Genomic DNA, 5,461 nt, shown 5'->3' on the forward strand with positions numbered 1-5,461 from the left:
TACCTACATCCCCAATAACACAGCTCCAGACAACCAAAACCTTATATGGACTGACCATCCTGGCAGGTGAGTTAGCTAAACACTCAGGCGTAAATGACCCCCTTCACTGCTTTAATGGAACAATGGTTCGGAAAATGGAAAGGATTAATGACCTCTGTATTTACCTCCTTGATAATTGTTATTGGAGTTTTGATTCCTATAAAATGTTGCAATGTCCCATGTGTCTGAGGCCAAATTAAGAGATTGATCAAGACGGTCATAACCAAGCAGAGCCCTCTCCCTTACTCTAACCAGATGCAAATAATAAACACCAATGATCAGAGCCAACGTCTGCTCACTGAATTTGAAGTAAAGAATGAAGACGTATAAAGAATGAGGGGATTGAAGGAAATGTTTAACTCAGGATCTTTTCTTCAACCAACTTCCCAGCACCCTTTCATTCATATTCCTCTGTCTGGTGAAGAGAATGAGAATAAATACCTAATTTGTTTAACAATCTCCCTGCCCCCTTCCTCTGGTCATCCACTATTCCCCAACACCCTTACCTAGTTAATGATATCCCTATCTCTCCCTTCCACCTTGGTGCAGCCATTTAAGCTAGCCAATCAGGAAAAAATAAGATTGAATGGTCAACACTCCAGCCAAAGGAGCAAAACCCAGCGTCTCAGGGTCTGTGTTAGGGATAAAAACAGAATTCGCCCTCTGCTCACCTGCTTGCTGGCTGGCTTTCAGTAGCAGCAGCACATCCTTCTGCAGAAGTTATTCAAGTTGCCATGCTGAGATATTTTGTTTCCATGAGTCTTGCTTAATTTCATTTCTATCAAGATGGAGAATAAGATAAATTATGTCATCTCTCATCTCACTTATTCAATGTTGTACGGGCAATTTGGCTAGTGCACTGAAGGACTAAAAAGAAATAAAAAGTATTTGACTAAAATTGGAACGATACAGAGAAGATTAGCATGGCCCCTGTGCAAGGATGACACGCAAATTCGTGAAGCGTTCCATATTTTTAGAAAGAAAAAAAAAAGTATTTGAATTGGAAGGGGATACAGACTCCAGACGAACAAACAAACAAATAAATAAACAAAACCCAAGAATCTGGAGGAATGATTGCAAGAATTTGTGTGAGTTTAGTGCACTTACAGTGTGAAAGGAGATATATAAAAGCCAATTGTTATTTTGTTGATCACTACAAAGTCTATATAATGAGAAGGAACAATTAAAATTGAAAGTAAATAAATGCCATTTACAATACCAGCAACATGAAGTACTTAAACATATAATAAATTATGTGTAAGAACCATGATTCTCGTATGAGCCTTGAAGGGAATGGGACATGCAACTTTGATGTATCAGGACAGCACTCCAACCAACTGAGCTGCACAGCCAGGGCAAAAGGTGCTTTTTAAAAGTGAGATCTGGGAAGCCCATACCTGTGTTCACCAAGGCATTAGTCTGACACAATCAATGAAATATTTAATTGATGCAAGGGACTCCTGCAGGACATAGAGAATAGTTTTATTGCTTCTCCGGTTTGGGGACAAAGTGTGAACAATAGTTTTACCACCGTAGAAATTCCCCTTTCTCCATTATCCATAACTATTTCTATACCTCTGACCTCCTCACAACTGGTGATCTCCTCACTCTCTGTATAATTTCCCTTTTCTAGAATGTCATGTTTTTGTGATTCTATAGTCATTATGTTTTTGTTTTTAAAGATTGGCTTCTATCAAATATCAACATGATTTTAAGGACCCTCATGTCTTTTGGGGCCTGACAGCATATTTGTCTTTATCACTGAATCATAAATCATTGTAGGTATTATCATAGTTTGCTTCTACATTTGGATATTATAGGGTATTTTCTTTGATTCCAAAAATAACAGTTATGAATAAAGTTGCTAGCAGCATGTATGTGCAGTTTCTGGCATGAACACATCTTTCCACCTCATTTGGATAAATACCTGATATGATTGCTGCATCTTTTGTTATGAGTGTACTAAGCTTTTTTTTTTTTTTTTTTTTTTTTTTTTTTTTTTGTATTTTTCTGAAGCTGGAAACGGAAGAGACAGTCAGACAGACTCTCACATGCGCCCGACCGGGATCCACCCGTCATGCCCACCAGGGGCAACGCTCTGCCCACCAGGGGGTGATGCTCTGCCCCTCCGGGCGTCGCTCTGCCATGACCAGAGCCACTCTAGCACCTGGGGCAGAGGCCAATGAGCCATCCCCAGCGCCCAGGCCATCTTTGCTCTAATGGAGCCTTGGCTGCAGGAAGGGAAGAGAGAGACAGAGAGGAAGGAGGGGGGGAGTGGAGAAGCAAATGGGCGCTTCTCCTATGTGCCCTGGCCGGGAATCGAACCCGGGTCCCCTGCATGCCAGGCCGACACTCTACCACTGAGCCAACCGGCCAGGGCTGAGTGTACTGAGCTTTTAAAGAAATCTTCCAGGCTGTCCTCCAAAGGGGCAGACAGCATTTGGCATTCCAATCAGTAATAAATGATGGTCACTCATAGACTTGTGTATTTTTGTTAGTAGTTTAGCCCATGTCTTTAACAGTCTCTGGTTAAACTCAGACATCCCACACTCAAGGGAGGGTCACACAAGAGCATGAATACCAGGAGGTATGAACACTGGGGGGCTGTCTAAGTGGTTGTTAACAGCAGTCTGGTCTGGACCCCGAAGATTTCATCCCCTTACCTGGCAGACACGTTCGTTAGGCCTGTGTTTAGCTTTACACACAAAGAGAAGATATTAATGGGCAGAGGATGCACTGAGCCTGAGGTTTTTGTCTCACTTCCCCACCTGCATCTGTCACTGTGGAAATGGTTGCTGAACCACAGAGCACAGTAGTACTCAGCCTCGTCCTCGGGCTGGACAACCGTGATGGTGAGGGCGGCCTTGTTTCTGAGCAGGGAGCCGGAGAAGCGGGCCGGAACCCCTGGTACCCGGTTGCTGGTATTACCTATTAGACCCCGGGGCACCTGGTAGGGCTTCTGTTGGATCCATTTAGCATAGTTACTAGTGGTGACGGCCCCAGCACTGGATGCACAGGTGAGTGTGACTGTCCCCCCAGGGGTTGTGGACAGTGAAGCTTCCTGAGTCACCACAGCCTGGGAACTGGCTCCTGAAAAGAGGTGAGAGACCAAAGGTCAGTAACTGAGACAGGGGTCATGAAAGTAGAGTATTACGTCTCTCACTTCCCCCACACCCCTAACCCAGAGAGCCCCCGCAACCTGTGAAGTGAGCCAGAAGTGTGAGCAGCAGTGGAGCCCAGGCCATGATGCAGACAACTCAGTCCTGTTCTCTAAGAAACATCACAGAGTCACCAGCACAGCTCTCCTTATAGCTCTGACCATTGTCTGTGGGGGCTGTCATGCAAATGAGTTTCCCTCCCAGGGACACTCAGCAGTGTCTCTGGGTCACAGCTAGTCAGCTGTTCTATGTCAGTGAGCATGTGTTAGTGGGACCACCTGACAATAGAACCATGTCACAGCTGAGCCTGCTTTCCCAGCAACTGGCCCACACCCCCCTCTAGTGTCTGTAGTGAGAATATCACCAATGGACAATGCAGGGCTGTCCCTGTTTGCAGCTCTCCTTCCCTCAGGCCAGGAGCTTTTAGTTCCCTCAGAATCAGTTGAAGTACTTATGATACAGGGCTGAATTGGGATGGAGGAACTTGGGGAAGGGGAGGCCTGACTGAATTACTGCCTCTCCTTCTACTCAGTTCAGAGCTATTAGACGTCTCTGTTGAGTACAGGAGCTAAATCTCGGATTCTCCTGCTCTGAGGTCAGGTTCCTTGGGACACAGGCAGTAATGGGGATGCCTTGCCACATACATAGTTGACTGTTCCAGGGTCAGGTGCTTGGTCTTACCCGGGCCCAGTAGCATTTCAGAATTTATTATTTTTTTTAATTCTTAGCGTTGTGTAATTTACTCCTGCTCCAGAATCTAGAGGACTACACTGAGATATTTCTCTCAGAGCTCTGCTGACACTGAGCTCAGCCATTCTCTTGAGCTGGGGCTGTGTGGATAAGGGGAGGCCATGTGGTCAGGGACTCCCGGGGACCCCAGTAGGAGACAGCTGCTGTGAGCACAAAGCTGCAGGGAGACAGTGTCTGCTTTCCCGGTGACGTGTTCAGACACCAACCCCCTTTCCAGGCTGCTCACCCCCCAGTTTTCCCTCTTCCTATGTGATTCCTCTCTGGATCAGCAAGGGGACGGAGTGGGGACAGTATGTGAGGGGGAACCAACATGATTTTCTGAATTCACTGTTAAGTGAAAAGGAACCCGGGAAGTAAGAGAAGGTACTAAATGAGATGAAAAATAGAATCAGCAGGATTAGGGTCTTCAGAGCTAAGGGGTTAGAGACGTTCAGAAAGGGAAGGGCATATGAGGAGGGTCAAGTCAAAGTGGTAAAGATCTGGGAAGATGACAAGGTCTTCCCTGAAATCACAGCCTTGGTCATTAGCTGAGGAGTGGACAAGGGAGGAGGGGCAGGGGAGGAAAGGGAGAGAGACCCATGAATTGTGAAGTGGACAAAGGTCTGCTCTTTAGGGAAGATTGAAGGAGAAGCAACAGGGAAGTTGGGCAAGAGCTAGAGGGAGCTCAGGGCCGGAAGAGTTATTCTTGTTCTTTTGTTTGCTTTTGTGTCTGCTGTTAAAGAATGGGGAGCCTCTCCCTTGTTTCCTGCTGCTCTCCCTGTTACCTACATGCATGCAGCTCGGAGTGCACGTATGTGGTGGGAGTTTCTATAATCCAAACTCATGAGTTCTTCGTGTCAGAGAATTCTCCTAGGCTCTTGTCCATCTGTGATTCTACTTTTTATTTTACACTATTCTTAGGGACTTTCTAGTATTAAAATACATATGTTTAATTTGCAAGTCAGGCTGCTTTTAGAAATGCAGAATCTCTCTCCTCACTCCACCCCTACTGGGTCAGAATCCACAATTTAAAATCTCCTCAGATGAACCTTGTTCACATTAGAGTATGAGAGACACCAGTCTGATGTTTGAAAACACGGTTGTGGTTTTGGATATATATTATCCTAGTTGTTTTTGGTTTCAGTTCATGTGTGCAACTGCTAAATTCTTATGTTTCTATTTTCTGTAAAATCAGGAATAATATATTGAGGCTTCCCATTGAAAATGGCAGGCATCTCCCCCTGATTCACAAAATGCACAGGTATGACCAGGGTAGCCAATATGTATAGTGACCACTTGTGACCATTCCACTGTTGAAGCCACAGGTGAGAGTCACTGTCCCTCCTGGGGACACAGTTATAGAGGAATCCTGAGCCACTACAGCCTGAGAACTACACCCTGAAATGAAAAACCGACACATGTCAGGAATAAGGAGCACAAGCAGAGGATCCCTCCAAAGGCTGGTGTGTGACGTCTGTATTCACCAGGGCAGTGAGCCAGGAGGAGGAGGAGGAGGAAAGTCCAGGCCATGGTGC

The 5,461-nt window shown here is 45.6% G+C and overlaps 1 pseudogene; it reads left to right on the forward strand.

Annotated features, from left to right (window-relative positions):
- Positions 1–914: 914 nt before the first annotated feature.
- Positions 915–1,014, forward strand: LOC136396468 (U6 spliceosomal RNA; annotated as a pseudogene).
- Positions 1,015–5,461: the final 4,447 nt, after the last annotated feature.

Source organism: Saccopteryx leptura, chromosome 2, assembly GCF_036850995.1.
Source record: "Saccopteryx leptura isolate mSacLep1 chromosome 2, mSacLep1_pri_phased_curated, whole genome shotgun sequence".
Taxonomy (NCBI): domain Eukaryota; kingdom Metazoa; phylum Chordata; class Mammalia; order Chiroptera; family Emballonuridae; genus Saccopteryx; species Saccopteryx leptura.